The sequence below is a fragment of the Chroicocephalus ridibundus genome, chromosome Z, assembly GCF_963924245.1.
Source record: "Chroicocephalus ridibundus chromosome Z, bChrRid1.1, whole genome shotgun sequence".
NCBI classification, from domain to species: domain Eukaryota; kingdom Metazoa; phylum Chordata; class Aves; order Charadriiformes; family Laridae; genus Chroicocephalus; species Chroicocephalus ridibundus.
In genome coordinates, this window is record NC_086316.1 from 31,758,637 (window position 1) to 31,780,598 (window position 21,962).

Here is a 21,962-nt window from a genome sequence, read left to right on the forward strand (position 1 = left end):
GGAGCGCTGCCCCGTGCGGGGGCAGCATGGGGGGGCAGCTGCGTTGGGAATCCGTGCTCTGGGCAGGGTGGCTTCCAAGTGGCGGGTGCTCCCTGAGAGGGAGAAGGGACCTGCTTGCGTAGGCCTGTAGTACGTGTTCTTGCAGGCACGAGAGGGGCTTGAGTTGCCTCTGCTTGATGGGGTGAGATGCTTGAGAAATCCAGTCTGGCAGGCCTGTGTCTTGTACTCCCTTCAGCGTGGCTTATCCCACTCTCCAGACCAGCTCTTACCGTTGGCACAACGTGGGGAGCACCCAGTCATCTGAAATGGTAGCCTTGAGTGATTGCAAAAGATGTGAGTGTATCCCCTGGAGTCACAGTTGATTGCCATGTTTTCGCAGCTGATGTTGGCAAGCTTTGTAGCCTTCCCAGAGGTGCAGATGCAGGTGTTATTCTTTTGAGGTGTATGCCTCGGTAACTGAAAAGAGATGATTTTGTGAACTACATCAGGATGACATTTGCTGCATAGTTAGCTGATCAGAAGTTCAGTCTCTGAACAGTACGCTGGACCATGTTCCTAAGCCATGCAGGCAGCAACAGATGCCTCACAGCTTCTGAACCAGTGAAGTAAATACATGGCTGCATCTTGTAGTTGTTAATGGTAGCAAAGGCGCCAGCTTTTCTCAGAGTGAAAGAAACTCACAGTCCCTCTTAGCATAAACTTACCGTCCCAGCAGTTTTATTTGGACATGGCCTAAACATATTAAGTGATACTCTAAGTGAAATTATTTTTTGCTGAATCTAAAGCAAGTTTAATTCAATCAATGTGATAGAATATCCATGATTGGAAATAACACTGCAGTGACTTCAGTTTAAAATGATCCTTTGACAGGCAGAATGAGGCAAAGGAGGCCTTGTGACTAGGGAAGGAGTCTTGTTAGGCTTCCAAAATAGAACAAAAACTGGCATGTGGGTGAATTGTGAATCATACTTTCTTTTTTTTTTTTAGCTCTTCTCAGTTTATCAGCAAGTAAAATCACTTCTCAAAATTTCCATATTTTCTAATATCTGGTTAAAATACCTTTTTACCACTTATATGTACATTGCCCTTTTTACTCATTGTTCCACCCCATTCTGTCTTATTCAAAGGTGTGACCATCAAAGAACTGTTTTGCAGGAACACTCTCCAGGAGGTATGTTTCTTTTGTGATAGACACAAGAATGGATAACAAGAAATCGGTAGTCAATTCTTGTGTAACTTTCGACATGCCCCTTCAGTTCCTCTGTCCCTGTTTTGCCATTTATAAAATTGCCTTTTGTCCCCGTGTTTGTCTTTTTCATTTGCTTGGGTAACAAGAGCATGATGTCTTTACCGGAGATGTTATTTAGTCAGTCTGTTAAATAGACCAAATTAATTTTTTTTCAATAGTTCTTATGTTTCATTTAGGACCTCAAAGTGTTGTCATGGTAATTAAATACTGTCTCCTACTTTTTGCATGTAGACTAAACACGTTCAGCACTGTTATCAGCAGATAGCGATGGATTAAAGCACAGTCTCTGCCCCCCGCCCCCCCAGATTTGTGGACTCTTCAAAATAAAAAAAGGGCATTCTAGCCAATATTCAAAAGCTTTGTGCAGCTGCGTAGGGGGAATGGTAGCTTTACAGTGATTCAAAAATGCCAGTCCTTCATTGTCTGGGAGAGCCTTAATGGAAAAGCTTGTAAAGACATACCGGCTGTAGCATAGGTAACAGGTTTATTGTAAGTATGTGACAACTATTGAAAGAAATTGGACAAATCTGAGTGTTAGAAATAGTCACCAGAGTAATTGTCCTTATCTCTGCTCCTGGCCCAAGGAAATTAGTTGCATTTTTGACAGGGATGCGGTAATAGCAGCAGGGGTAGATGTCTGACTTTCATTAATTTAACAGTGCTTTGTTTGGCCAGTCACACAAAGGAGAGGAAAAGTTAAAAGGTTCTTGCTTATTCGTGATTTCACTTGCTTTTATATTTATTCAGATTAGGTGTTGGGGAAGAAACTGGAAGGGATTGAAATGGGAATTGCTGAATCTTAATTCAGTAATACAGAAGTTGAACTTTAAGCATACGCCTAAGTGCATTTTTTGAACTGTGCTTTATGGATTTCTTTCTGAAGCTGATTGTAATCTGCTATAAGGCATGGTTACATCACAAGCTGCTAAAGTGCAAATCAGACTGCCCAGATTTAATGTTAATAAGAATCTACGTTTTTTTTCTGTAACAGATTTGTGTCTGCCCTTCTCCTCTCAGCCAAGAAAGATGAGCTTTATCTATATTTTCATTTCATTGCTAGACTCCGAATGACAAGTTAGAGTTTCTGAAGTATCATCTGATACTGAGAAAGGGAGACAGCAACAGAGAGAAGGCCCTAAAATGACAAAAATGCCTTTAGTACTTGGGTTGAGTAAATTGTAGGTTGTATCCAGAATGCTTCCCCTCTGGGAATTATGGGGAGGAGAAAATGAAGATAAGGAAACATTCCAGAAAAAATTGTGTGGTACTATTTATATTTCTTAGTAGGTCTAGGATCCTAACCTTAGGCACACGTATTTAAACACCTAAGGATTTTCCAAGGTACAAAACAATCTATAGCTTCCATGCCATATTAAAGAGAGAAATACCTTTAAAATAGCAGCAGATAAAATTCAGACCATTTGGATATGTTCTGAAGTATGGATTTTGGGATGGAGTTTTCAAACAAGCTCAGTACTGGGCTAACTGCTCAATCAAGAGGTAGTCCAAACCTGGCCTTGCTGTTAATGAAAGGGAAAAGTTGCATCATGCAGACTAAAAATTGGGTATTGTGCTAGCAACACATTGTTACAGTCTGTGTGTTCACCTCCCTCTTCTAATACACAAACTCCGATTATTATCATTCTGCTGACTTCTTCCACCTACCAATAAATCCGCACCTATGAATGCTTGGCAACCACTCGGCATTTTAAAAAAATCCTATGCTGTGTGTTTAGCCTCAGTATTCCCGTTTTGTTGGTTTGTTTGGTTGGTTGGGTTTTTTAAATCTATTTAAATACAGAATCACACCTATTGCCTCCATAATGTGCCCAGTGACCAAAAGAATTGTTAGCTTTCATATTTGTGAAAAGGTTCACATGAGGTTCACACAGGCCCACCTCTCAAGCTTGCCATCCAGAGGGACCTGGACAGGCTTGAGAGGTGAGCCTGTGCAAACCACATGGAGTTCAACCAGACTAAGTGCAAGGTCCTGCACCTGGCTCATGGCAGTCCCAGGCACAAATACAGATTGGGTGGAGTATGGCTTCAGAGCAGCCCTGAGGAGAAGGACCAGGGTGCTGGTAGACAAGAAGCTCAACATGAGCTGGCAATGCATACTTGCAGCCCAGAAAGCCAACAGCGTCCTGGGCTGCATCAAAAGAAGCGTGGCCAGCAGGTCGAGGGAGGTGATTCTCCCTCTCTGCACTGGTGAGACCCCACCTGGAGTACTGCGTCCAGCGTCTGGAGTCCTCAACACAAGAAGGACATGGACTTGTTGGAACGGGTCCAGAGGAGGGCCACGAAGATGATCAGAGGGCTGGAGCACCTATGCTATGAGGACAGGCTGAGACACTTGGGGTTGTTCAGCTTGGAAAAGAGAAGGCTCCAGGGAGACCTTATAGCAGCCTTCCAGTACCTAAAGGGGGCCTACAGGAGAAATGCGGAGGGACTTTTTATCAGGGAGTGTAATGATAGGACACGGGGTAATGGCTTCAAACTGAAAGAGGGGAGATTCAGGTTGGCTATTAGAAAGAAATTCTTTCCTGTGAGGGTGGTGAGACACTGGAACAAGTTGCCCAGGGAGGTTGTGGATGCCCCATCCCTGGAAGTCTTCAAGGCCAGGCTGGATGGGGCTTTGAGCAGCCTGGTCTAGTGGGAGGTGTCCCGGCCCATGGCTGGGGGGGTTGGAACTAGATGATCTTTAGGTCCGAACTGAACCATTCTGTGATTCTGTGATTCTGGGATTTCAGCAGAATACTAACAAAAGTACAATGCCAGAAGGCATTCCAGCAAACACATGGTGAATAGTTTGTCAGCCTGTCTCTATAAGCAATGTGGAGATAAAGCCCACTGACACACTCAGAGCCCCATGGCCTCACTATCTTGCATATCTCAGAATCCACCTGAAACTGGTCATCTTCCTGAAAAGTTCAACCATGCCATTGCACTTGTTTATTGCTGAGGAACTATAGCATGGGTGCTTGTGTCAAGTCACACAGGACACCAATTACAAAGCAGAGAACAGAACTGTATCTTCAAACTCCAGCTTGTACCCCAAACATCCTGTCAGTAATGAATTTTACTCAGTCATGGCAAAAGCATTCACAAAATCCTCCTTTGCAATTAGAATGGCAGGATTCTTACAGACTTTTTCATCTCTGACTAAGAAAAGTTGCATATTGCTCAGTAAGTCTGAGCTCTCACAAGTTAAAGCTAAGATTTTCTTCTTGCTGTCTGTCTGACCACAGAGGAGCAAGTCAATTCAGTGAACTTACTGGGAAAGTCAGAAAACCTGCTGTGATTCTACTTTGTGCTGCAGCCCCATAAATTGGTCACGATGGTTCGGTTTCAATTTGAGAACTGGAGACTCCAAGGAAAGAGAAAGCAGTAGAGAGCTTTCTGAATGAATCAGGAAGGTGAAATTTTCTTTCCCCACTTCTGAATCAAGATTTTAGTCCATTGTACTCAGAGATGTAAGTTTTTGGTGAGAGGACAGAGCTATATGGTGGAGATCTGGTCCATTGGTGGCTATCAATAATGTTCAAGACCCATTAGAAGAATGATATTTAAGTGTGTTGGCAAAATGGCTTTCTAAACATGTGCTTTCTCCCTACAGTAGTCCATTCACACCACAATGAAAATAAAATAGATATCCTTTCTATATTAAAACATGTTGCTTTGCACTATCTCAAACCTGCTGGACTTCGTTCTGATGTTGGACACCTGTGCATGAAGAACTGTTTGAGTAGATCATTTCAGACAAGTGAAACATCTGTCACACATTTACATTGTTATCAGCCTGAGTCAGAATCATGGTAGCAATTTGCATCTGTAATGTTCCATATCCAGTATCGGACCCCCTGAGAAATCCACTCTTCAGAAAACATCCTTAAAAATAGCTGGGACAGTGCCGTTGCGTGTGGGGGGTGGGGTACCCAACTGATGTCACGTTAACAACCAGGAAAATGTAATTTGTTCCAGCTTTGTAAGAAAGTTTTGTGTTGCTCAAAGGAGGCACAGAAAGCCAAGTGCAGTCCTTCCTGTAGAGACAGTATCATCATAATACATGATTAGCCATTATGATCTCCTGTCATTTCACTCAAGAAGAATTACGGCTCTCACATGGAGGATATAAGACTACAGATGGAGCACTGCCTGCTACAAATCTCTTGTAAGGCTGCTGCAGTAAATCTCTTGGAGAAAAGTCATTGCCTGAAAAAAACTATGCTAAAGAGACCTGCCATTTGTTTTCTTAGGGAAGAGGGGCTGTGGAGGGATGCATTGTTCATTCTTTGCTCCTTAATGTCATACAAGGAAGCATTCCTCAAGATTCAGCTTTTTTCTCAGCATAAGACTAGAAAGGAGACATGGCAATATTCAATGTGTTGTGTGGCTCTGGCTTTCTGTATAGTGTTTTGTATGAGAGAGAAGGAGTAGAGACATCACTCTGCAGAGGCTGACTCAGATTGTGATGAATTTTATAGCTTAGTTATAGTAATGGCCAAGTAGAGGTTGCTGGATTGGCACAGGTCTGGACTACTGGTTGTGGAGAACATCTACAACGGGCTCAGAATTGCTATTCAACTCAGGTGCAGGCTTAAGACCAAACAGTGCTTTATCATTGACACAAACCATCGTTCATATACTGAATGTAGCTGAATAGACGCTGATGAAGCTCAAAATACTGACAAGTATCCTGTGCGTGAGTCTTTGAAAGTACTCTTGAAACTTTGAGGCTGAGTTATATCAGCAAGGTGGGTAGAGAGATGGGACTGTCATAGGTCTCAGCATAATTCAGCTCCATACTGCAACTGTCAGTATACATACAGCCACAAGAGCTAACATAACGTAAAGCTAACAGGAAAAGATACAAGGGGCTTCATACTGAGTTTCACTGGGCATTTTCCTTCTAGGGTGGGTTTTAAGGGTCCCAGTCTGTCCTGGTTTCAACCAGGAAAGAGTTAATTTTCTTTCTAGTGATTGCTGTGAAAGCAATGTAAAAAATGCATATTGTTTAAGTCGTTGCTAAGTGATGTTTATACTCTTCAAGGACTCTTTTCAGCTTCCCATAGAATCTGAGAAGGAGCCTAGACAGAACAATGGAACGGCCAATGGAATATTCTGTACCGTCATGCTCAGTATATAAATGGGGTATGGCTGGGAGGTGGGAATCTGTGATCACTGCTTGGGAAGGTACCAGTTCACCAGGTGGTGAGAGTGACTTGTGTCATCATCATTATTATTATCCTTTTCTGTTATTGTTTCTATTAAACTGTCTTTATCTCAACCCGCAAGGTTTTTTTCTTTCCCTTTCCCCTCCTTTTCTCACTTTTCTCCCTGCCCTTCTGTGGGGAAACAGCAGAACTGTGCGAGTGGCTGTGTAGTCCTAGCTGCTGGCTGGGGTTAAACCATGACTCAGCCTCGCTCCTTGGTTTTCTTTGCATCACTCATGTTCACCTTTAAAATGAGGATATTAAAAAATTGAAAAGCAATTTCTTTTTATACAATGCCCACTACTCCAATTACAAAAATAAGTACCTATATATATATAAACAGGCATCAAGATATATTTGAAATTGAGGATCTCAATTTGCATGTTTCCTACGTATGTACACATGCTTAACTTTAAACTCATAATTAAGTGCTTTGCTTAGTGAAAGCCTGTAAGTAATCATAAGAATGTTTGAAAATCTAATGTTAAGTTAATTTTTCTGGCTTGCAGAGAAGATGGAGACTTTTTGTGCATCCATCAGCTCCTGTTAATCTTGACTTTCTTTTTGAAAAACTCACATTGCTAATTTAAGAAAATAATTTAAACTTTGCAAGTGGTATACCTTGTGTGACCTAGCTGGTCTAGTTGGACGATTTCCATCCTTCCTGGTGCTGGACAGCTGGATGGTACTGTGAACAATATACGTGCTCCAGTAGATACAGGTTGCCTCTGCTTAGCAGTATCAGATACCAGGCTGCCTGTGTCCCTTGGCTTGTGATGGCTGATGCCGCCTCTTACTAACAGCTGTGGGGTTTAAGGCCACAAAAAACTCGGGTGCAGAAAAAAAATCATAGAACCATAGGGTTGGAAGGGACCTCTGGAGATCATCTAGTCCAACCCCCCTGCCAGAGCAGGGTCACCTAAAACAGGTTGCACAGGAACACGTCCAGGCGGGTTTTGAATGTCTCCAGAGTTGGAGACTCCACCACGTCTCTGGGCAGCCTGTTCCAGGGCTCTGCCTCCCTCAAAGTAAAGAAGTTCCTCCTCATGTTTAGGTGGAACTTCCTATGCTCAAGTTTGTGCCCATTACCTCTTGTCCCGTTGCTGGGCACCCCTGAAAAGAGCCTGGCCCCATCCTCCTGACACCCACCCTTGAAGTATTTATAAGTGTTGATAAGGTCCCCTCTCAGCCGTCTTTTTTCCAGACTGAAGAGACCCAAATCCCTCAGCCTTTCCTCATAAGAGAGGTGTTCCAGTCCCCTCATCATCTTGGTAGCCCTTTGCTGCCCCCTCTCCAGCAGTTCCCTGTCCTTCTTGAACCGGGGAGCCCAGAACTGGACACGGTACTCCAGATGTGGCCTCACCAGGGCAGAGTAGAGGGGGAGGATGACCTCCCTCGACCTGCTGGCCACACTCTTCTTGATGCACCCCAGAATGCCTGTGGTATAAACGCCAAAAAGAAAATATTTGTTGACGTTATTCTCGAGAACAGCAAGTCCTATTAACTTCTACAAGCATTTTTTCTTGTCAGCACTTTGTCTTCGATTGCCAGGTCTTTGATTACCTGGAAGCTATGTCTCGCCTGCAGAATTTGCAGGGATACAGTTGCATCTGATTTTTCATTCAAACTCAGAAGTATTTTATAGGAACGCAATCAGTCAATGGTTTTTTTAGGTTTGTTTTGTTTTGTTCTGGCTACATCTGTTTCATTTGGGAAAGTATTCCCCTAAATACTGGAATAATATCCACCAAGTAAATTGTTTTATAATCTGTAGAAAGCCAGGATTTGTCTGCGGGAATTTTTTAACTGCCTTTCCCATAACTATTAACTTAGCAGTACCCCAGAATGTTCTGGTTGCTCTTTGCTTCTTCCTGACACCATTCAAACTCCAGCCTCTAGTCACCTGCACCAGTTTTTCCTGCTATTAATGCTCCTGTTGACAATTGTTTTAAGTTCTTAGGTAGGAGAATACTTCCAAACTAAAAGCATAAACAGTTTGCCTGTAGATAATAGGCTGACATGCCAAACATGTTGTTGCTTCACATCACTGTTGAGCAGATGATGCTGGGAAATAGCTCTTTTGCTGTGACATCATCACCCTTGTGGCAGAGAAGCAGAAGTGTTTAACTTCTGTTGCAGGATTAATGAGAAAGTGATTAATGAGACAGAACTGAGATACTGGGATAAGGGGACCCCAGCAGCAGACTAAGAACATGGGAGAAGGTGGGATGAGTGCTAGTAGTTAACCGAAGAGGGTTTCTTTATTCCTCCTGTCACCGCCTCTGTTACCTCGCTGCTTAGATTCCAGAAACCTGACCAAGGCAGCTAGATAGGTATTGACCATAGAGACTCTGACAGACCCTGGGTACCAACAGTGCAGCTTTATCAGTTTTCATGGCACACTGGAAAAACGCCAGGTCAGGATGCAGTGGATGCTCTTGCATCTGTTTCTGGTAGGAGTTGGGGGAGAGTGAAAAGTGTGTCACTTTGAAATTCCAAAGATTTGGTGAGGCACTTTTCAAGATAGAAGACGGAAAACATTCAAATGTGGAAGAAATGGATTTTCTTAACAGTCCTGTGGGAATGTTGTGTACTTTAGAGAGGTGGAGTCTATCCACCAAGTCCGTCCAAGGTGGATCTTGTAACAGCTCATTACTGCCAGAAAGCTTCTTGCAACCTTTAGAAGTACGTGAGGGAACCTCTCCCTTCTTGCTTCAGATCTTCGTTATGTAGGGCCCAGAGAACACCCACCTCCTAGGATTTTAGTTGGCTGAGTTAAGTTTAGCTGTCTGAGCCCAAGGTCACCTCCTTCACTAGTAAGAACTGTTGTGGAGAAGGCCAGAGGCGAGGGCCTGCCCCTCCTCTCCCCTGGGAGCTGCTCTTACGCTCAGGTTCTGCTGCTGTTCCGTATCACAGCCGTGGAAGCAGATGTGTCAGGCCCAGTCCTCACCTTGACCCAGACCCACTGGCTGGGCTGCCTGGCTTGACATCAGACTGCCTTGTTTCTGGTCTCTCTGACCCCCGTCGCTCTCTCTGGCCCTGATCCTGACCTGGATTTGCTCTGCATCCTGGCTCCTTGTGGGTGAGCTCCCAGTTACAAGCTTACCTCCCTTGTGGAGCAGCTGCCCCTGTCACTGCTTCCTGATGCACTGTGCATTTGAGACAGGTTGAGGGTATGGCAAGTCTCTGTTTGCAAAGTAGGAGCAATGAATGAATGAAAACAGCGAAAGGCAGGAATATTTGTGAATAGAGGGAGAAAACACAGGTTCTCTGACCCTCAGACAGCTTATGTTAGACGTTGGACTTTACACAATAAAACCTCCTTATCAGTGGTAAAAAAGTGACTATTCCTCAAAACCAGACTTCAGTTGCTATTTGTTCTGCAATATGAAAAAAAAAAGGAATTGACTCCACATTTTTCTGTTAAAAAATAAAAGAGCTACTTTTTTATTTGATCAGCTAATTGCTAAGTTATTGCAGATGCTGTTGGAACTATTGTGCTGCTGTTCACTCATTTTCCGAGTGAAGGCCTCACTACTTGAACAGTTGGTTATGTTTGGGTTAATGACCAAGGGCAGACTCTAGTATAGATCATACATTGTTCTTCAGGTATCAAAATTCTTTTCTGACAGATTTAGGGCAAGATTTGTGCAGTACCACAAGAAGTTTCCGTTTCAAAGAACTTGAGGTTTTCAATGAGAAACTGCCTAGTCAAAATATTTCTTAAAACAGTAAGAGAACTCAATTGGAATAAAAATGATGGTAAGGTAAAAGTCTCAAGGACCTGGCCTCCTTTTCAGCTTTTATTCCATCACGTTTGCTAAACAGCTAAACCTCAGGGGCTCTCCTAGAATAAATGTCATCCTACTGCAGAGCTTTTCTCTGATCAGAGCCACCAATTCTACAATATCTCCAAAGCATGCGTTCTGCAGCTTACCACCCAGCTTGGTGGCTGGGTGCAGGAAGAGGAGACTTCTTCCATCCCTCTAATGGATGGATCTGCCTTCTTCAATGGGGGAGACTAACCTATGAGAGAATTAGGATAGCTGACCTGGCCGCATTTGGTCCTTCTTCAGAACAATTCTTCTGTGGTAGTGGATTTCCCATGGAGTATTTTCCTGTGACATTTCTACATCTTCTCAGGCTCAGAGGAATAGATAACCTCTGCCTCAGATACTGAGGTTGTAGGAAGGATCGCATTTGTTTTATAGTGCAGATTCATTCTGTTGTGAGGAGGTTTTGTTCTGTGAGTCATCATGGAAGTCATTAAGCAGGTGTCAAACAGTGTGCCTGATACTCTGCTTAAGGAGAGGCAGATGAGCTACCCTCACTCTAAGTAGAGGCGATATTGGCTCCCCCTGTTCTTGTGTTCTCTTTTACCTGGGTCTGGCTGAATACCTCTTGCAGCAGCTGTTCCTCCCTGTGAGTTTCTAGGTGGGCATGAAGTATCAGTTGTTAGCACTTGTTTGTTAGGGTAATAGTTTTTTTGTATTGTCGCCTTTTCAGTGATACTTTATGCAGAGCTATGGCATCTACAAAGGAGTGTTTTGTCCCGTTTCTATCAGACATAAAAAGGAATTCTGGGAGGAAAGAATTTGTTAGCTCCATGCCTGTGTCCATCTGTTCTAGTGTGCCTCACTGCTCTGGAGTAGGAAAGTTGTACCCAGTCCCCAGTTGTTGCCTAGTGGCTCTTCTGACATGTGAGGAACTACAAATACTTTAGCTGTGGTACTGATGCACAGTGAATGCCAAGCTGATTGTCTGTATACAAGACTGCATGCTTTCTGGATGCATCTGCTTTGGGTCACTGTTATTTAAAATTAACAGCGACCACCACCACCACTATACACACACATGCAAGACCTAGTATTAGCTCTGAAAATCAGAGGTTAACAGCACCTCAGGGTGAAGAATCAAAATCATGAGTCATCTGCAGTATAGATCCAGGAATATCCATTCAGGCTAACTGTGGAATTTTTGATCCTTCAATTGGACATGTAGGACAGTATGGTTCAAAAAACCAAAGCTGTGTATTCATATCAGGAAACAGGAGAGACATATAGTAGGACATCTTACCTAAGTTGAACCTTTGAGATGGACTACTTCAGAGATCTCTACACCCTGCTCCACTGTGCCCCTAAGAAATAGCTGCTGTCTTCAGTACTGTGTGCACCATTCAGTTCCTTAGAAGATAAATTCAAAGTATTTTCTGGATCTCCTCTGGTGTCCATGTTAACTTTCCACTTTTCCCCCACCATTGTTTTCTGAATCCAGTTTGTTACTAAAACAAACACTGCCTTAATGATTCTACTTTCAAAGAGTAGCCTAGAATTTCCTATTCCCCAAACAGAACAGGACAGGCTGAGAAACCAGATGGAGCTGGAGGATAAAATATGTATACTGTGGAACAAGAGTCTGGCATCCTTCTCTCTCCTACTAGAATCTTGCTATGTTTAGTTGTGCTAATGACATGGTTTAACCACCAAGAATGTCGCATTTCTATTTTGTGTGACAGTGTGGAGAAGAGAAAGAAAGAAGAAAAGGTGGTTTTCTGTTGATTTACATATATTTTACACTATTGCTGTGGTAATCCTGGGTGCGTTGGATTCCAAGTGGTAAATATATGCTGTACAAAAGGTGGGAACAGCTTCCAAAGGTTTTCCAAATAGTTGCATGATAGAAACTCTGTCACTCATCAGAGAGACTGAATACTTTTTGGTTTATTTCCTTTTTTTTCCAGGTCACAGTTGAAAAAACTCTGCTTAAATGCTATCACTTCAACCAGGAAAATGGCTAAAGCTAAGTGTATACTGACGTACAATAGAAATGCCTTCCTGAATAACTACCTTTGTTTTCCTAGGACAACACTAAATAGCTGTATCAGATACGGGGTTCTGAAGACACTGTATCAGACTATCCGCTCACCTTATTTAGTTCCACAGATTCTGATAAAATTTTCTGTGTTACAGACGTACAAGAAAGAAGAAACCAGCTGATTGAAACCAAAGCCCCATAGCCAGCTTTACCTCCAGTAGCTTTTTTAATAGCAGTCTTACTAAGGATGTGAACTAGATGCACAGCTACCTAGGGACAAAGGATTTTCAAGTCGTTAGAGCAAGGAAGATGGGGATGGATTCTATTTGCAGTTCCAGCCCTGCCAAGTTTTTAATGATTAATTGCAGACTTTATTAATTAGTAATACAGGCCTGTAAGCAGCTCAGATTTTTTCATCTTTAGCCGTTCAACTGTAGTTTTCTATCTATGTGCATCCCTTTTACAAAATCTTGGAGAGTGTTTTGCTGTAGGTCGGCACTGAGAAATACAGCAGGTAGCAGTGAGTTTACATGTGTCTAGCCTAGGAATGCTTCCAAGGCAGATGTGTAGAAGCTATTTGGTTTAACTCACATGATTTTGCTTTAAAAACACATTTCTAAACACCATGCTACTTGCCAGGCACTGCAGCCTTTCCACCCTAAATGCTTTATCTCCTCCTAGAACCTGTGCACATGGTACAGGACAATGAAAATAAGGTCACAAGATCCTGGGCAGAGAAGAACACACACATTTCTACTGGATGCAGATGATGTCCTTTTCTTGTACGGCTCAGCTGAGAGGGTTCCATCTGACACTTCGGAAATTGCATGGTATCACTTTATGGCCAGGATGCTTCTGAGACGGAGAGTGCTGATTGATTGCTGGCAGTTCATCTGGAGAACAGAGCTGCGAAGCTTCACTCTGAGCGGGTGCTTTAAGAGTTCCCTTTGTGAATTATGAAGGAAGGCCCTACTGCACTACCACCCACATGCTGGAGATTTGGTGCCCAAGTCAGTTGTAGCTGCTTGAGCCAGTCCTCCCTCGGCCCGTTCATACACCGTAGGTTAGTTTCCCTTGGTCACTAGGTGGCAGAATTGGCGTTATTAAACCATGCAGGATTTTTTTTTTCAATGCTTACAAACTACTTCAGCTCTGTCCTTGTAAACGAATTGCCAAGTCCTGATAGAGGGAGCTATGTGAAAGGAACAAACAGGACTCCCTCTCAAGGATATGATCTGTCCTGCAGCTGATGGATCAGTTCTATTACGCTGGGTTAAAGACATGGGCAAATTTGACAGGTTCTCCTGTTAATGCCTTCTTTTGGGCTTTGGGTTGCTGGTCTTTTGTCAACAGAGGCTCAGCCCTGATTCCAGGGAACTTTTTTATTTGTTGACCAATATTTGCACTTTTCATCAAGAGGAATCTGTCTCTGAGACACATCCTGTAGTGCTTTTGGCTAACACTCTAGAAATCTAAGCTCACACTACATCACAAGGGATCATAGGGGATATATTTTTTGAGCTAAACTGAAGCACTTGGAAAATTCAGGTTTGAAGAGCTTTTTTAATTTAACCTCTTTCTGCCAAAGTGTTTTAGGTTGGTTTGAATCTTCAGGCCACACAATATAGGGAGAACATTTAAATAATGTTTTTATTCCAAGCACCTTTCTGATAAATGACGGACATCCAGGAAACATGTATAACAGGAACGTGATTTTACAGAGATATTTTAAACTTACAAAATCTAGATACAGTGCAGAAAAGGTAAACATGATACATGAAGCAGCTCCAGATCAAATCAGCTTCTAGTTTGATTAACTAATTTTGAAGTTGCCATATCTTCTGTGCTTGGCCGTAGCAAGGATTGGTCAAAAGGAGCAGCAAATGGGGAGAACAAGATCTCCCAGTCTGGAATAAGACTGCTGTTTCCTTTCCTGGTACATCTGGAAATAAGATGGCTGAAGGACAGGGTAAAGAACTGATCTGCACTAGGGCTGTCATGCAGCATAAAGAAAAAAACACTCTTGCCACCTTCCTTAATCTGTAATTGGCATATTTTGCTGTCCTGTACACTTTGGAGAGAAAGACTCTTCCATAATTCTTGCAATAGAACAAGGTAGGGGTGTGTGCGGAGGGGAAGGAGTACAGCTTGCCCATTCATTTAAGTTTCTGGCTGTCCACAAGGAAGCATAGTTTTTCGGTATATAGATCAATGAAGAATGCCTGTCTCCCCTTGTATTTCATTCCAAATAAGCAGCCATCAAGCTAGTAGCTGCATTTGAGGAGAGCTTGCTAATACAAGAATTCCTTTCAAGTGCTCACAGAGACTGAGTGAAATGTCAAGATTCTGAAGCAAAATCTTGGACCCTGAGAGGAATTCAACTGCAATAAAAAGTTACAGTATTAACTAGCTCCAGTTTTGCATTTCACAGGCTTCATAATCTTCTGAACCATGTTGCCAGATCTCAGTGTCTTCAGACTTGAAATACGATTCCAACTCTGTGCCTTGACCCCACTGAGAATTATTCTGCATGCACAATTCAATGCTTTTAACCTTCATCATCTGTATTCCCCCTGGCTAAGGGTATTGAAGGCTCTGAAGGAAATTGTTTTGCTGTGGTGATTCAAGTAATTTTATATTTTTTTCCTGCTTCCCTTGGGTCTTTGTACTCAAATGTGTCATTACCATTCTTCTCTAGTGAGTTTTTTTCTCATTTTTCTTACCAAAAAGAAAGGGGGTTTATTATATGTGAAAGTGGAATCTTTGACATATACTGAGAAAAGTCAGAAGAAAAGCTCAACATTGTTTCTCCTTCAAATTCAAAACATGCATAGCAAAAGATGAAATCCAAACTGTAATCACATCAGACATCAGTTCTGCTTGCCTTCCACAGCCAGGAACTTGGGACTTGCATTGTGTCCCAACAGTCAGATTTCTACATGTTCTGATCAAAGACCCAAAAGCAAAGCTCCTGTTTTAGTATTCCTGGCCATCACTGCTGGTTATTGGTGGTAGGGAGCGAGGGAGTCGTACAGAAAGAAAACCTGAGACTAAGGAAAACCTCACAGCCTCATAATAAGTTTGCATTTCTCTCCATCGAGACAGGCAAGAATCTTTGTGCTTCAAGTCATACAGTGATTGTGCCGGTAGTTAGGAATCAGGAATAGCATTTGAAACCCTATACATTTGAAATGGAAGCAAGGTTTATTTTTGACTCTGACATATATGGAAGACAAGTTGATCTATGCTGAAGACAAGCTGCTTGGCTGAAATACTGGAGGATCCAATTTTTCCGTTTCTGCTGTCTGTGGGAATAAGTGCCTTTTGTAAGTATTGTTGCTTAACATGAGAAAATATTTTAAGTCCCATTTTACTATTCAAATGCTATTATACTTTATTTTCAAGAGGATGGAAGGGTCTCTTACAACACTGCGGTCAATGTATTTGCACAATTTGCAAAAAGATTACTTACCCTTATTCAGAATTTGCAGTGAGATGGCCATCTTGCCATTTGTACATTCAAAGACCTGATTTGCCACACAGCTGCAGTAGCTGCGTATCTAATTTAGGGTAAAAGAGTAAGCTCACAGCCCTGGGATTCTTCCTTTTTTTCAGTGTCCAGCCTTAGAAGTCAGACCTGTTTGGTGTTGAAAGAAGACAGCAGCCATTTCTTTATGCATACCACAATTCTGCACTACAATGAAGACAAAAGGTATTTTTAGCATCCAGCATTTTGGATGTCAGCAGAAATGTTGTAAACTGCTATATTAAAAATAGTTTTCCAATGACAAAGTTTTATATCCCAATATTTTGTCTGTTCTTGCAAGGCAGGAGGTTTTCCAGTGTAGGATATAGTGATACAAGACTTGGTTTGTTTGATTGCTGGGTTTTTGAAGACAATAGGATGCTTCAGAACTTTTGATGACTTTTCAGAGATTATTATTGCCAAAACTCAGTGCCCACAGGTTTCTGGGTTTTGTTTGTTTGTTTGTTTTGTTTTGTTTTTCTCTCCACAGGTGGTGATTTAACTAATATATAATTAAACAACTTTAGGAGAAAGGCTTCCCACTATACCTTCTTGCAGGCCTGTCTGGCATCTTAGTAGGAGAACTCAATCTCCTACTTGGTGGATGTAAAGATCCGGCCTAGCAAAGCACTTTACCCAGGTAGCTGACTTCAACCGTGTTCTCAAATGGTTGGCTGAATGATGATGAACTTTAAGCACATGCTGGTGCTACGAGGACCAGCTGTGAGGCCTCAGCTCTCAGCTGAGGCTTCTGGGCCCAGTGGATGTTTTTGAGTTGGAACATGCCATCAAACAGAAAATTTCAGAATGCATAAGTAGAGTTGATACCACTCGGGACAAATGGAATTAGCATTGCAATATCAGTGAAAGAGACAACTCAAGGCTGCCTTCCCTAAGGAGGGAATTTTTCTCTGGAAGGACACTATTGCAGATAGTGTCTTTGTCAGCCCTCCTGCTTCCTGCTAGTTGACATTATTTTATCTGAAAATAACACTGCTTAACATGACAGGACTGGAAGATGCGCAGTTCAGTAAGAGCAGATTTACTGCATTGTGAGCATCCAGTTGCCAGGCATATTAGTGTAGCTCTCACAGACATAACTGATGTCCAGTCAGCAAAATAACATTGCCTTTCCCCTCCTTCCTGTATTTTGCAATGCTTTTGCAAGTCAGCACATAGAAACCATTTGCATGTGTTCAGTTAAGTGGAGCAGTGCTGGATGGGCAAGGAGCTGGCATGCAGTTCGTGATAAAGAGAATCTTCTCCTCCCCTCCAAGCAGTCTCTTTATCTGCAGTGGTGGCATTGCTGAGTTACTGACCAAAGCATGTAAATAGATGACAGTGTGCTAAAGAAAGGAGACATGTCTACAAGCCATTCTGGCACAATGAAGCAGCACTCCGTACCCCTGTACTGAATACACCAATATATGCAATTGGGTGTTTTAAACCAGTGACTGGCCTGCCCTTTCACAAAGAGGGACCACAGCATGTTTCTCCTCCTTGCCCTATTCTACAAGACCATGACAAGAGACGTACTTGCTCAGACCCTAGGTCTCTTTCTCCAATGTAAAACACAGTGTTTAGGGCGAAGTTTAAGAACAGAGAAAGGATGCAGTAACATCTTTAAATACTCCTCCCAATTCTACTGAGAGGACTTGATGCAGCCACTGGGATTTTTCTCATACAGATTCTTTAACCATTCGGTGATTCTTGAGTTATTTCTGCATGCTGGGTAGAGCCAGCTTGCAGGTTTTGCCTCACACAAGCAGAGAGGAGCAAATGCAGAGGTTAGGTCAACAGTGTTTCAAGGAAAGCAAGGGGGCTGTTGCTCTTGTGACTCAAAACCTCCCTGAATTGGGATGTGGTCCCTCTGGGTACTGAGAAAGGACGTTCTGGAGTGAATACCTGTGCTTTGAATGCAAAAGTGCTTCTGGGCCTAATGGGAGAAAAGGAAAACACCTAAAAACTTAAAATCACAAGTCAGATGAATTAGAACCAACATTTTAAAAGTGTCATGATACTTGAGTAGAGTTCATTTTTGAATATTTGGAATTGGAAATACTCAATATTTGTGAAGGCTTCCCATTATGTGATAAATACCGTAAAAACACCTACATAGAATATAATGGAGAAACAGTAACCTCTTTGCCTTTAACGTTGCAACCCACTTCCATTTGTAAGCTCTACCTTTTTGTCTTGAAGTATAACTTGGTGTTGAAGTTTTTATATATGAAGGCAAATGTGAATATGTTCAAGAAGCCTGAAGAATATTCAAACAGTAAAAGCTGGGCAGATGTAAAAGAAAGGTCATATTCAAAAGGCAAATCAACCTTTCAGGGATAAGTTCGGTGAATTTTACCATTTATACGTCCATATGCTTGAATTATTTTAGGATACCAGATTACATACGATACATAAAAAATGTGCCAAGTTGTTCAATAACACACTATGGCAGAGAAATGGGTTCTCAGTACACAACAGACTCTCCTTGTCTTTACTTTTGAAGGGGGAGAGAGTCACTCTGGAAGTGAGCTAGCTCCGCTGATGTCAGTAGGTAAGCATGTAGAGAGCTTGCAGACTATTTCTAGGCCAAATTCTTGTGTTTCACAGTATATGTAGCATTTACATCTTCAAGAAATGGCCGGAGGTATTGAGGGCAGACTGAGTGAAGAAGGGGAGCACCAAAGACACCTCGTCTTTACATTATTTCCTTCTGCAGGGGCTGCTGTGGGCACAGTGTGCTCTTCTGAGAGTGTCTCTGCTGCTGTGCAGAGCAGGAGTGTGGGCTTGTGGTACTCCCGTAGGCTATGACCACACGTCACTGAGACGGAGGCTTGGGGGAAACTCCTTTCCTCCCTCCTTTCACTTGCCAGCCAATTGTGCACGTCTTTCTGTATTCAGCTAATACAGCTTCTGTGTCAGTGACAGCATTTGTGACAGCTCCCAGCTCCAAAGTAATTTTGGGAAGATTCCAAGAGATGGAAAGTGTTCCCCATCTTTTTGGTTACCCGCTGGCTGCAAGCCTAAGAGTCTTGCAACTTCTCAGAACGCTACTTACAATCTATCAGCACATGACTGGCCTTTCTCTGCATCAAGGAACGCAGCTAGCACAACACTGCATTTAGTTTCTGATTTGGGGAGTTTGTTTTGTGGATCAGGATGTAGGGATCATTTGCACAGAATGATCAAACTGAAATTGCCTAAGCTGACCCAATTATAATAGATTCCATTGTGTTTTCACTCAGTTTATTAGATGCAATTATTTCTGTCAGGCTGCGTCAGAGATTATTTCATCAGTGAAAGCTGAGGACTGGGTATATGATTCTTTTTTCAGGCGACACACTGGCTTTTCATGTAATGGTATTCGGACTGGAGATGGTCTGTTACCGGATTTTCTGTCTTGTGATAAATCTGATTTTAACCACTCAACAATCCGTGAAGAAGACAATACTGCATAGTGGCTGTGAGGAAGAGTGGGAATTCAGAAATGTGCTGCTCCTCTCTCCATTCCCAGGCATTTCTTCTCCTTGATTTTGACTGTTCACTCTCCAGTAAAGGAAATGTTTTTACGTAATGCTTGGCACTGAGGGGCTCAAACAAGGTCTCCAGATGCAGCTGCAGCAGAAGGATACAAATTTCAGCAGATCTGACTTTGAGATTTTTTGCATACTTTAATCTCTTGTTTCCATGGTTTAAAGTTGACAGCTAACGTTAAACGCAGTGGGTCAGGTTTGACTTTGTTATTATTACACCGATTTCAAAAAGTCATCAATCGATTTGACTTATTGAAGAGGTGACGCCATGGAGTTAGGAGAAATCTTCACATTTAACTGTTTTCTTACCAGTGACATATGTGGTATTTCAGTTCATGGTAAATGTCTTCTCTTTCTCTGAACAACTCTCCTTGAGAGCTTTGCACAATATTTTGTACTGTTTGTTTAAGATGAAAAAGCATTGTTTCCCGGAGTTATTATTTATTATTAAATAATCTGGTCGTATTTCCCTTGGTTTTGTAGCCTCTTCTGTCCTCGTGCACCCAAAATCGTTTGTCCAGTGAGGACAAAGACCTTATCGGCTCACCTCCCTGTCACTGAAATGCTACTTGCACAATATTCACCTGAGATTAAATCTGTGTCATTTTAGAATGATTTGCTCAGTACCAAATAATGCCTTCAGCTGTATAATTGTATCTCTAATCAAATGAAGGACTTCCCTAACAGATGGCTCGATATACAGTCTTTGTTGTTTGGTGGTAAACCAAGAAGCCAAAAAAAATACTAAGAAGCAGAAGCTATTTTGCAATAGTCGATGGAGAGCTCCAGTGAGAGCAAAATAGCAATGTCTCAGTTAGATTGTTGTGATGAGTGTTCTGTGACCCACTCTTTACTTTTTTGGAAGATGGTATTTTTATAGCGAGGCTATTCTAGCTAGCTGTCAGCATATTGTAATAATGCAAAAGTGATCTGTTGCCCATAACAGTTGACTGATGAGGATTCAGTGGGCTCGTATACAATGAATACCTTGAAGTATTATGAGAAAGCCCTTTAAACTGTGGATGACTTCCACACTCATTAACATGTTTTCAATATGTTTACTGACCTTTTGCAAAGTGTTTTGCAGTCCCTGGATGAACAAGATCCCCAAAGTGCCAATAGCGCTTTTTTTATTAGCGTGAGCATGAAAACAAATGAAGTAGAACCTTGAGTGCCAGATGACAGTGCCACCCAGGACCTCGATAGACCAGTATGTGAGCTCCACCCCTGTTGGCAGGCTTTTGTAATCTGAACAGCACGAGTAACTACTCCTCCTGCTTTGAAGCAGTGTGAAACTTCAAAGAACATCAAAGCTCTAGGGAGACCAATGCCAAGTATCATAATATTTATTTTCCCCCATCTTGAATGAGTTCAGGCATCAGTACCATGACAATAATGCTAGACACGTCCCCTGCCCTGCTTAAGATTCATGATTCAAAGTTCTTGATGAAGAAAAGAATGTAACAAAGATCTGAACGTGACAGCCTACTTTTAACTTTATTGTCTCTGAGTGTTCTGGCTTATTGTTCTTTTCCTAGTCCGCTTTGCTGGCATTTAGGCCAAGACTGAGTGTTCACTTTATTGAAACAGAAGCATACCCTGCTCGCTGTGCAGTGTCAAAAACAATGAGACGAGAAGTCTAGTAAAGCATTTATAACCTTGTACTGAAAAGTCTGACATGCAATTGGCAGTGGAGAGCTGAAGGAGGAAACGAGTAGGAAGATGTAAAGAGCTAGTTGTAACACTGCAAAGAGCAAAGTGTAAACCATTCCCAGGGAGATAGTAGAGAGACCTTGGCCTTGGCTTTGGATTGTGATGCTAAAACTAAAATCAGGCTTACTTTTGAGTGTGTAATTCTGGCTTTTCATCTGCAACAGACAGGTAGAAAATTAGTTACTTAGGTCCCATGATATCAAGGGATGGAGTATGAGCAACAGCTAAATTTGACTGGCCAACATCAGATGAGCAGACTAAAGAAAACAGGAGTTGCTTCAGAGCTGTTGATCAGCTCTGTGGATTCAGACAGCAGGAAGAGAAGTAGTACCACAAAAAGAAATGAAGTTGGTTTTGGTTTGGTTTTTTTTTTTTTGCCTTGAGTCATGCATGGCTACTTTACTATTCTTGGTCATAAACCTCTGCATAGATTAATTTGGCATAACACAGCTTAAGGCTTCCTGAGCCCTGCCCAGTGCCTTCATGAAAGTGAAGAAATAAGGCATATGACTCTTCTGTAGAGTTTGCACTAGACAACGGGAATCTGGGAACAGAATGCAGCACTAAGATTTGTACAAGAGATGGATTAGAGCATCCATCTAGGCATTTCATTTACTAAAAGCATCCACCTTCAGTTGCTTTCCCGGTCTTTTACAAAGTGATGTATGCCTGTTATTGACCAATCACTCTATGGAGATACTTACTGGTTGGATATTTAGTAGGAGAGCAGCATTTCTTTCAGATGGCCAAAGGGGCCCTGTCCATGTATGGGATGGCTGTTTCCACATTTCCTTTTTTTACCTATTTCTACTATTCTACCATAGTCTTTGGCTGCTCTAAGTATTGTCATTATGAATTCAGTAGGAATGTATACAAGGTGTATCCTTAATAACGGTGAATCTCATTGAACCTTA